The sequence below is a fragment of the Meles meles genome, chromosome 7 (assembly GCF_922984935.1).
Source record: "Meles meles chromosome 7, mMelMel3.1 paternal haplotype, whole genome shotgun sequence".
Lineage (NCBI taxonomy): Eukaryota > Metazoa > Chordata > Mammalia > Carnivora > Mustelidae > Meles > Meles meles.
In genome coordinates this window covers 53,634,268-53,646,693 of record NC_060072.1, presented here as the reverse complement: position 1 = coordinate 53,646,693, position 12,426 = coordinate 53,634,268, and the positions used below count along the sequence as shown (strand labels likewise).

At 36.9% G+C, this 12,426-nt stretch overlaps 1 pseudogene; it reads left to right on the top strand.

Annotated features, from left to right (window-relative positions):
• Positions 1 to 6,343: 6,343 nt before the first annotated feature.
• Positions 6,344 to 6,862, top strand: LOC123946342 (annotated as a pseudogene).
• The last annotated feature ends 5,564 nt before the right edge of the window (positions 6,863 to 12,426 follow it).

Genomic DNA, 12,426 nt, shown 5'->3' with positions numbered 1-12,426 from the left:
ACTCCACCGCAAACTACTAGAACTCACATAGCAATTCAGTAATGTGGCAGGATACAAAATCAATGTACAGAAATCAGTTGCTTTCTTATACAATGAAAACACAGAAAGGGAAATTAGAGAATCGATTCCATTTAGTATAGCCCCAAGAATCGTAAGACACCTGGGAATAAACCTAACCAAAGAGGTAAAGGATCTGTACTCAAGGAACTACAGAACACTCATGAAAGAAACTGCAGAAGAGACTAAAAGATGGAAGAGCATTCCATGCTCATGGGTTGGAAGAATAAACATTGTTAAAATGTCTATACTGGGGGTGCCTGGGTGGCTCAGTGGGTTAAAGCCTCTGCCCTTGGCTCAGGTCATGATCCCAGGGTCCTGGGATCGAGCCATGCATCAGGCTCTCTGCTCAGCGGGGAGCCTACTTCCTCCTCTCACTCTGCCTGCTTTTCTGCCTACTTGTGATCTCTGTCTGTCAAATAAATAAAATCTTTAAAAAAAAATGTCTATACTGCCTAGAGCAATCTACACTTTCAATGCCATTCTCATCAAAATTCCACGGGTATTTTTCAAAGAGCTGGAGCAAATAATCCTAAAACTTGTATGGAATCAGAAGAGACCCCGAATTGCTAAGGAAATGTTGAAAAACAAAAACAAAACTGGTGGCATCACGTAACCTGATTTCAAGCTTTACTACAAAGCTGTGATCACCAAGACAGCCTGGTATTGGCATAAAAATAGACACATAGACCAGTGGAACAGAGTAGAGAGCCCAGATATGGACCCTCAACTCTATGGTCAAATAATCTTTGACAAAACAGGAAAAAATATACAGTGGAAAAAAGACAGTCTCTTCAATAAACGGTGCTGGTAAAACTGGACAGCTATATGTAGAAGAATGAAACTCGACCATTCTCTTACACCGTACACAAAGATAAACTCGAAATGGATAAAAGACCTCAGCGTGAGACACAAAGATAAACTCGAAATGGATAAAAGACCTCAGCCACAGCAACTTCTTTCAAGATATGTCTCCAAAAGCAAAGGAAACAAAAGCGAAAATAAACTTTTGGGACTTCATCAAGATCAAAAGCTTCTGCACAGCAAAGGAAACAGTCAACAAAACAAAGAGGCAACCCACGGAATGGGAGAAGATATTTGCAAATGATAGCACAGACAAAAGGCTGATATCCAGGATCTATAAAGAACTCCTCAAACTCAACACACACAAAACAGATAATCATATCAAAAAATGGGCAGGAGATATGAACAGACACTTTTCCAATGAAGACATACAAATGGCTATTAGATACATGAAAAAATGTTCATCATCACTAGCCATCAGGGAGATTCAAATTAAAACCACATTGAGATACCACCTCGCACCAGTTAGAATGGCCAAAGTTAGCAAGACAGGAAACAACATGTGTTGGAGAGAATGTGGAGAAAGGGGAACCCTCTTACATTGTTGGTGTGAATGCAAGTTGGTGCAGCCAGTGTGGAGATTCCTCAAGAAATTAAAAATAGAGCTTCCCTATGACCCTGAAATTTCACTACTGAGTATTTACCCCAAAGATACAGATGTAGTGAAAAGAAGAGCCATCTGTACCCCAATGTTTATAGCAGCAATGGCCATGGTTGCCAAACTGTGGAAAGAACCAAGATGCCCTTCAACGGACGAATGGATAAGGAAGATGTGGTCCATATACATGAAGGAGTATTATGCCTCTATCAGAAAAGATGAATACCCAACTTTTGTAGCAACATGGATGGGACTGGAAGAGATTATGCTGAGCAAAATAAGTCAAGCAGAGAGAGTCAAGTATCATATGGTTTCACTTATTTGTGGAGCATAATAAATAACATGGAGAACATGGGGAGATGGAGAGGAGAAGGGAGTTGAGGGAAATTGGAAGGGGAGGTGAACCATGAGAGACTATGGACTCAGAAAAACAACCTGAGGATCTAGAAGGGGCGGGGGTGGGAGGTTGGGGGAACAAGGTGGTGGGTATTAGTGAGGGCACGTGTTGCATGGAGCACTGGATGTGGTGCAAAAACAATGAACACTGTTATGCTGAAAAGAAATTAAAAAAAAAGAAGAAGAAGAAGGGTGTTTTGAGTCATTCATTGAGCAATTACTGGTTGCTTCATCTTTTGTTCCTGGGAACATGACAGGTCCTTCTATCCACAGTGCTTACACAAGAGGGTAAGCATGAGTCCACGTTGAAGAGGTAAAGCCTGAGATGAAATTGAAGTCTTTTTTTTTTTTGAAATTGAAGTCTTAACTGGAAAACATACTTCAAGGTGGATTGGTTTGCAGGAAGTGGAGGAGGGTTTTCTGAGTTGTGGAAGCTATGTTTCTCTCACCTCCCTCACTGCCAGGGCAGACCTAAGTTGCTACTGTTCTATAACAATGAAAGAAAATCTGAGAAAGTGATTATAGAAGGGGTTTTTCAGGGAGAGAGAAGTCAAGTGGCTTCCAAATAATCTCCTTTTCCAAATAACCCAACCCCTCATATTCCTCTCTTCCTGTCCCATATCTCCTTCCATAGAATTAAGTTTGTTCCTTTACATTTCTAGAAAATCCCATATATGCCAAAGGCTTTGTATCTCCATGGGTCAGTTAGTGTTGTAATGAAGTGTTATCTCCTAGGCATCATGGGGTGAATTAGCAGAGTTGGCAAAGGATTTTTTCTTTCAGAAACTCAGAAAACCACTCAAACATACTATTGGAAATGCTGACAATTTAATTCTGCCTTTTTTTTTTTCAAGTTTAGGAATATGACCTGCTCTTCACAGTGGGCCTTCTCTCTGAATGTCCTCAGTTCCATGACAAAGCATTGACCAAAACTTGGCTCTTAGCTATACCTGCAGGCAATTTTTACTGTCACCCTGTGTTGGTCAGGGCTCAACACCATCCCCAGTCACCATAACAAATCCTTCATTCCAAAGCATTAAATGTGTAGATTGCTTTAGGTAGCATAGACATTTTCACAATATTTATTCTTCCAATCCAGGAGCATGGAACATTTTTCCATTTTTTTGTGTCTTCCTCAATTTCTTTCATGAGTACTTTATAATTTTCTGTGTATAGATTCTTAGTCTCTTTGGTTAGGTTTATTCCTAGGTATCTTATAGTTTTGGGTACAATTGTAAATGGGATTGACTCCTTAATTTCTCTTTCTTCAGTCTTGTTGTTGGTGTACAGAAATGCAACTGATTTCTGTGCATTGATTTTATATCCTGACACTTTACTGAATTCCTGTACAAGTTCTAGCAGTTTTGGAGTGGAGTCTTTTGGGTTTTCCACATATAGTATCATATCATCTGCGAAGAGTGATAGTTTGACTTCTTCTTTACCGATTTGGATGCCTTTAATTTCTTTTTGTTGTCTGATTGCTGAGGCTAGGACTTCTAGTACTATGTTGAATAGCAGTGGTGATAATGGACATCCCTGCCGTGTTCCTGACCTTAACGGAAAAGCTTTCAGTTTTTCTCCATTGAGAATGATATTTGCGGTGGGTTTTTCATAGATGGCTTTGATAATATTGAGGTATGTGCCCTCTATCCCCACACTTTGAAGAGTTTTGATCAGGAAGGGATGCTGTACTTTGTCAAATGCTTTTTCAGCATCTATTGAGAGTATCATATGGTTCTTGTTCTTTCTTTTATTAATGTGTTCTATCACATTGATTGACTTGCGGATGTTGAACCAACCTTGCAGCCCTGGAATAAATCCCACTTGATCGTGGTGAATAATCCTTTTAATGTACTGTTGAATCCTATTGGCTAGTATTTTGGCAAGAATTTTTGCATCTGTGTTCATCAAGGATATTGGTCTGTAGTTCTCTTTTTTGGTGGGATCCTTGTCTGGTTTTGGGATCAAGGTGATGCTGGCCTCATAAAATGAGTTTGGAAGTTTTCCTTCCGTTTCTATTTTTTGGAACAGTTTCAAGAGAATAGGAATTAGTTCTTCTTTAAATGTTTGGTAGAATTCCCCTGGGAAGCCGTCTGGCCCTGGGCTTTTGCAGAACACATGTGTTACTGAAGATTTATAGGGAGCTTCATTAAAGGAGAAGTTCACAGTGCATAGCAGACACCATTTAAAAAAATAAATCATTTCTTATTTCTGTGTCATTTCTTATTTCCTTGAAAGCTGAGCAGACAGCTAATTTCCTTGATCTCACCCATGCCCTATACATGTTACTCTAGGAGAATGAAAACCCTTTTAGGGCATATGGCTCCTGAAGTTATCCAACCCAGCAGCAAGCTTTGAGGTCAGACTGTCAGTGTAACTACTAAGAACCTTCCCCGTTATCTTTCTTTAGTCACGTGTTTATTGTCTTTAACTTCTATTCCATTCTTCTCAACCTACTATCTTAAAGAGAGCATATGGAACAAAAGGAAATTTGTGCTAAGGATCCACTTTGACCATAGATTTTAATACCATACCATGATGATGAAGACTTCAAGAAGAATACATACATGGGGCTGTACACTCCAAACTAAGGGACTCTAAGTGTTAAGCTTTTTGTGTTAAATATGTCTGCTTTTTATTGCTTGTTTTTTCTTCCCACTGTCATCCCTTGCTGCTCAGTCTCATGTTCCTCTCTAGACATATTTTCATCCCTTCCTTCTCATCTACTATTGATAGCTTGTGAACTGGCCAGATAATCAAACCCATTAGAATTGTACATAATGTAACTACATAACTGATCTTGAAACAGGGTTCAAATGCGACATTCTTCTGAATAGTACATATTGGCCTTATTGTGAGTATATTGTTTCAGCAGACTTTTACATAAAGTATTTATGTCTCTACTTATTACTTTATGTATTTTATTTTAAATGCCATTATGGGACTTTTTCCACAGATAAAATTTAATTAATCAAATGTTTTAATTCTTGAATAGTATATAGTCTTTAATGACTAAATGCAGATTTCTTAATGTGTAAAAGCAGAGTCAAAGACATCCTGGGAATGATTCAGTTAATAGGGTTCTATCTTTCCCTGTTACAAATAAGGCTGCAAGGTACATCACTACACAGGTACTTATTCTAAGAACTTTTGTCCAGTAGAAAAGTACAAGAAGGATTGCAAGTATATATATATTCTTCAACTTCAATTTTCTTAAAAGTAATTTTAATAACATATTTTATTAAAAATGAGAATTATGGAAAATTATTAGTCATCTATTCCTCAAATATTGCCTCTCTTATTTTTTTTTTACTTTACTGTTTGCTCCTAGACTTCTTATTAGATATGTTCTGGAATATTCTCATTCTATCTTCTGAGTTTTTAAATGTCTTACATATTTTAATCTTTTTATTATCCCCAGATTTAAATTCCATTACACTAATTGTTCCTTCAGTTTAACTTAATAAGTTGTACAATGCATTAAAAAAATACTATTACACTTTTCATTTCTAAAATTCCTATGTAGTTATGTAAAAAAAAAATTCTTGTTTTCATAGAGTCTTGTTCGTTCCTTATAATTTCCATCAATTCCTACTGTACTGTTTCATGTTATTACTTAAACATGGTTTTGGGTTCTTCTCTTTATAATCTTCCTGTTTGTTGTTTCTGTTGACTCTCCCAGGTGGTATTTTGGGTTTTCTACTCTGAACTAGATATGAGTGTGGATTTTCCCACATTGTGGAAGTGTCACTCCAGAATATTTTTTTTTAATTTGAGGTTAAAATTGGTGTAATATAAAATTAACTCCTTTAAAGTGAATAACTTGGTGACATTTAGTACACTAATATTGTGCAACCGCCACTTCTATCTAGTTTCAAAATATTTTGATCATCCCAAGACAAGCCCCCATCCATTCAGCGGCTGCTCCCCACTCCTCATCACCACACATAGACCCTTTCAACCAATCTGCATTTGTCTCTATATTGTCACCTCTTCTGGATCTTTCATGTACATGGAATCACACACCGTGTGATCTTTTTGTGTGGTTTCTTTCACTCATCATGTTTTCAAGGATTATCTGCATTGTAGCATATATCAATACTTCAATTTTTTTAAAAAGATTTTATTTATTTATTTATTTATTTATTTGAGAGAGAGAATGAATAGGTGGAGTGGCAGAGGGAGAGAGAATCTGAAGCAGACTCCATACTGAACACGGAACACAATGTGAGGCTCAGTCTCCCAAGGCTCAATCTCACGACCCTGAGATCATGACCTAAGGTATAATGAAGAGTTGGATGCTTAACTAACTGAATCATTCAGGTGCCCCAATACTTCATTTTTTATGTCTAAATAATATTCCAACTCCAAAAATAATTTCACATTTGTCTCTTTCTGTTACCACAGGATTATTGATGGTTAGTTTCATTTTTGGTTTGTGTCAGTTTTGTGCCCCAGTGTAGCAAGAGCAAAAAGAGAACAAAACAGAAATAACAGAATCAGGAAGGGAAGTTCTGGCCATTTCTTCTTTTCTGCTGTAGACTCAAGTGGCTGTGTCCCCAAGTTCATGAAACCTGGAAAGATGGTGCTGGTCCTGGCCTGATGCTACTCTGGATGCAAAGTGGCCATCGTGAAGAACGTTGATGATGGTACCTCAAACCATTCCTCTAGCTGGCTAGGAGAAAATCACCAAGAGGTCAAAGATTAAGTCTTTTGTGAAATTTGTAGCTACAATCACCTCATGCCCACGAGATACTCTGTGGATATCCCCTTGGACAAAACTATCATCAACAGGATGTCTTCAGAGACCCTGCTCTTAAATGCAAGGCCCAACAAGAGGCCAAGGTCAAGTTCAAGGAGAGATACAAGACTGGCAAGAACAAATTGTTTTCCAGAAGCTGCAGTTATAGATCTGTTTTGTTTCGGTCACTAAAAATAAATAAATAAGAGAGAGAGAGAGACAGAGAGAAGAAGCAACAGCAGCAGCCTTGTCCTGCTGCAATATCCCTTCAAAAAGAAAAAAAGCTTAGAGTCTAGCCCATTAAAGCAGAACAGGTAATGAAAGCATGAACTGTAAATAGGACACTAACGTGATACCTGCCACAAACTGAGAGTGACTGCTCTCCGTTAGGGAGAAATTTGTATAAGGAGAAAATATTTTAATTATGAGTTAAAAGATTAGGGGTAGCTAGTCTTTCATATCACCTGGACTTAATGATCATACAGATGGCTTTGATGTGCCACTTTATATAGTATTGAAAACCCAGCATTAGTTTGAATGTGATTTTAGCTGTTTTATGATCTGGGAATATCTGTTTTATACAAAAGCTAATAATGCAGCATTTCAAGTTCATCAAGGATTGCTCAAGATATTTGCTAGTTTCTCATTCCCTTTCTGTACCATTAGAGCCAACCATGAAATATAAAACTGTACCTGGTTTTGAAACTGGTGAAGCCATAGAAGTTATTGCTTTTCTTAGCCACGCATACTCCATAGGATGTAGCTGATGATTCTGCATTTTAGTCTACATACTATTCTATTCAATTTCTACATGTAAGCCCCTACTGTAATCAAAAGTTACTATTTCGGGGCACCTGGGTGGCTCAGTGGATTGGGCCGCTGCCTTCGGCTCGGGTCGTGATCCCAGGGTCCTGGGATCGAGCCCTGCATCGGGCTCTCTGCTCCGCGGGGAGCCTGCTTCCTCCTCTCTCTCTGCCTGCCTCTCTGCCTTCTTGTGATCTCTCTCTTTGTCAAATAAATAAATAAATAATATATTTTTTAAAAAGTTACTATTTCTCCATGTTTCAGTTTGTACCCAACAAAGGTAATTACAACAGAAAATAAAACCAGCCATTGTACACTCTCCTCCTCCTCCTCCTCCTCCTCCCCTCCCCCTCCCCCTCCTCCTCTTCCTCCTACTCCTCCTCCTCCTTCTTCTTCCTCTTCCTCTCCTTCTCCTTCTCCTTCTCCTTCTTCTTCTTCTTCTTCTTATTCTTACTTCTTTCTTCCCCCTGTTCTTCTTTTAACTCAGATGGTCTCCTGAAACTCATAGCAAATATATCGCCTATGCTTGTCATATTGGAGCCTCAACATTGGTCAAAAAAACCCATGATTCAGGCCCAGAGATGGTATTATATACACCCTGTAAGTTCTTCAGATGATTCTATTCTCATTTCTCTGCTGTGCCCTTTTAGTATTCCTAATAGATGTATATTTGAGTTTCCCCATGAATCAAGTGTCTCTTAATTTTTTAATATTCATCAACTCTTCATCTCTTCATTCTGATTTCTCAGTGATATCTTCAACCCAATCTACTCCTTCACTCTTTTCTTTGTCAGCTGTGTCCTTTCATAGATGTAGCTCTTCTATCGAGTATATTTCAACAATAAATTTTGTTTTCAAGGTTATGATCAGGTCTTTTAGATTGTTTTACCTATTTTATGCCCTATTCCTTTATCTCCTCGGGAATAATAAATATAATCATTTTAAAAGATTTTTTTAGGGGGATTGAGATTATTTTCCATTTGTTTGTTTTATAAATTCTTCTATTTGCACTATTTCCTCAGATACAAATAATTTTTTTATCTTTCTCTTCCATTTGGTAAATTTTGCATATGAACTCCTTTTTTGGAATGAGATGGCTTCCAGATGAGGCAATTTCAGGATGGCTGACCCCTCTTCACTGCAGCAGGCCTGGCTACAAGCTGGCATTCTTTCTGATGCCTCCTTTAGGCTTCTGGGCCCCTCCAGGTAGTATGGTTCCTTTGAAAATCTCTACCATTTGACTAAGAATATGAAAGGTAGACTAGCGTAAATCTTTATTTGACTTCTTCAAATACTAACACACCATCACATCTTAAGATTATTGGTGAAAATAGGTGTTTTCTGTAACCTGAGGGATACTGAAGAGAAATGGAGGAATGCATTCCCCATTCACATCTATTGAACAAAGTATACAAAAAAGGGAAAATGGAACTAAATCTTTGGTCCATAAACTATATAACTGACTACTGTATCACAAATAATCCATAATTTCTTCAGCAGGAGGCTAAGATCTAAAGTCCAAAATGATTGTGCTTCTTTTTTCTCCCATTAGTTTTCTACAAAAATGTAGAATGGAGCTAAAATCGAGCTTTGTTAAAATATAATGTTGACTCACTTGTAAGAAATATCGGATCCTAGGACAAAAATCATATTTTTATGAAGTCAGATGTGTGGAGGTCCTCTATCAATGGGCATATGGAAAAATTAGAGTGCCTTGGCCAGGTTCAATATAAGATTCTCTTACTGAATTTTTTTTAATTGAACCCTTACTTGGGAATAGATGTTGATGCAAAAAAAAAAAAAAAAAAAAAAACCCAACAATACAAAAGACTGCTGAGAAAACGCAAGTGCCTGAGTAGATATTTCTAAACCGTAACTTTGGTATTTTAATGTTCAACACAGAATTAGAAGCCCCATATATCTGCTGAAATGTAGTATTTTTCAACAGAAAATAGGTGATTATTAATAAGAATTAACTCAGTAAACATATTTTAATCTCACTAAACAGGCTTATTTTAGTACTACCAAATTTTACCTTTACCACAACCAAGATATCAGATCACCATGGATTTTGAATTTTTAAAATTTTTTGTTTATTTTACTTTACAATGTAATTAACATACAGTATTATAATAGTTTCAGGTGTACAATATAATGATTCAACAAATTTGTGCATTACTTTGTTGCTCATCATGGTAAGTGTGCTCTTAGTCCCCTTCACCTATTCCACATGCCCACTGGCAACTACAAGTTTGTTCTGGTGTGGTTAAGATTCTGCTTTTTCATTTGTCTCTTTTTTTCCTTTGTTTATTTTGTTTCTTAAATTCACACATGAGAGGATCATACAGTATTTGTCTTTCTCTGACTGTCTTATTTCACTTAGTTATTATTATATCTTCTAGATCCACCATGTTGCAAATGGCAAGATTTCATTCTTTTTGTGGCCAAGTAATATTCCATTATATATGGCACATCTTCTTTATCCATTCATCCATCAATGGACACTTGGGTTTCTTCCATATCTTGGCTACTGTAAATAATATGCAATAAATAGCTTTTCAAATTAGTATATTTTGTTTTCTTTGGGTAAAATACCCAGTAGTAGTATTTCTGGATCATATGGTGGTGCTATTTTTAATATTTGAGGAACATCCATACTGCTTTTTACTATAGTTGCACCAGTTCACATTCCCACCAACAGTCACAGGGAATCCTTTTTCTCCACATCTTCTTTTGTTTTTTTATTCTAGCCATTCTGACAGGTGTGAGGTGATACCTCATTGTAATTTTGATTGCTTTTCCCTAATGGTGAGTGATATTAAGCATTTTTTCATGTATTTATTGGTCATCTGTATGTCTTCTTTGGAAAAATATTTGTTCATGTATTCTGCTCATTCTTAATTGGATTATTTGGGGGGGGTTTGGTGTTCAGTTGTATAAGTTTTTTATATATATTTTGGCTATTAACCCCTTATTGGATATATCATTTGCAAATATCTTCTCCCGTTCAGTGGGTTATCTTGTTGTTTTATTAATGGTTTCCTTCTCTGTACAAAGCTTTTTATTTTGATGTACAGATTCAATCATTCAATTTTGCTTTTGTTTTCCTTGCCAAAGGAGAAATATTTAGAAAAATGTTTTTATAGCTGATTTAAAGATTAGTGCCTGTATTTTCCTCTAGGAATTTTATGGTTTCAAATGTCACATTTAGGTGCTTAATCCATCTTGAGTTTATTTTTGTGTACTGGATAAGAAAGGGGTCTAGTTGCATTCTTTTGCATGTAGCTGTCCAGTTTTACCAATATCATTTGTTATAAAGACTTCTTCCCATTGTATATACTTGCCTCTTTTGTCATAGATTAATTGACCATATAATTGTGGGTTTCTCTCTGGCTCTCTAATCTGTTCTATTTATCTGTCTGTTTTTGTGCTCACACCATACTGTTTTGATTACTATAACTTACATTAGTTCATTTAAATTTGGAGGTTGCTTGTTTGAACCCATTCTAAAACCACTGAATTTTTACCCCAGTTCTCCCCACATTTTAGGTACATGGTGCCCTACTTTACATCCTTGTGTTTTGTGAATCCCTTGGCTGATTGTTACAGATATATTTAATTTTATTGCTTTTGTGCTTTAACTTCCATACTGGTTTTATAAGCAATTAATCTACTACTTTTATTATGTTTGTATGTATCTGTGAACTATTTTACTTTCTTACTTTTATTTCTCTTTATGATATTTCCTTTCCACTCAAAGAATCCCCTTTAATTTAAGGCTGGGGGCGCCTGGGTGGCTCAGCGGGTTAAAGCCTCTGCCTTCAGCTCAGGTCATGATCCCGGGGTGCTAGGATCGAGCCCCGCATCGGGCTCTCTGCTTAGCTGGGAGCCTGCTTCCTCCTCTCTCTCTGCCTGCCTCTCTGCCTACTTGTAATCTCTATCTGTCAAATAAATAAATCTTTAAAAAAATAATAATAATAATAATTTAAGGCTGGATTAGTGGTGATAAATTCCTTTAATTTTTGTTTGTCTGGGAAACTCTTAATCTCCACTTCTTTCTGAATGATAGCCTTGCCAGAAAGGATAATTTTGGTTACGCATTTTTACCATTTAGTACTTTGACTATATCATGCCTCTTCTTTCAGGCTTGCAAAGTTTTGCTGAAAAATCAGCTGATAGCCTCATAGGGTTTCCATTGTATGTTACTGGGGGGGTTGTTTGGTTTTGTTTTGTTTTTCTCTTTTTTTTTTTTTTTAAGAGAGAGAGAGAGAGAGATGGGGCATAGAGAGAGAGGGAGAGGGAGAGAATCTTAAGCAGGCTCCACACCCAGCACAGAGTCCAATGCGGGTTTTAATCTGACAACCCTGAGATCATGACCTGAGCCAAAATCAAGTGATGGATGCTTAACAGATTGAGCCACCCAGACACCCCCATTCTCTTGATGCTTTTAAAATTCTCTCTTTATCACTACCTTTTGTCATTTTAATTATCATGTGTCTTAGTGTGGATCTCCTTGGGTTGATTTTGTTGGGAGTTCCCTGTGTCTTGTAGATCTGCACATTTGTTGCCTTCCCCAGATTAGGGAAGTTTTCAGCTACTATTTCTTCAAATAAATTATCTGTCTCCCTTTCTTCTCTTCTTCTGGGATTCCTATAATACAAATATTACTCTGCTTGCTGGCATCACTGAGTTCCCTTAACCTATTCTCATTTTTTATTATTCTTTTTTCTTTCCTGTTTCATTTGACTTATTTCTGTTATTCTCTTTCCAAGCTCACTGATCTATCCTTCTGTTTCATCTAATCTAATATTTATTCTCTCAAATGAATTTTTAATTTCAATAACTGCTTTATCTCTGCTTGGTTATTTTTATATTTTCTATCTCTTTCTTGAGGGTCTCATTGGATCTTCCACCCTTTTCTGAAGTCTAGTGAGTATCTTTATGATCATTCCTTTGAATTCTTTAT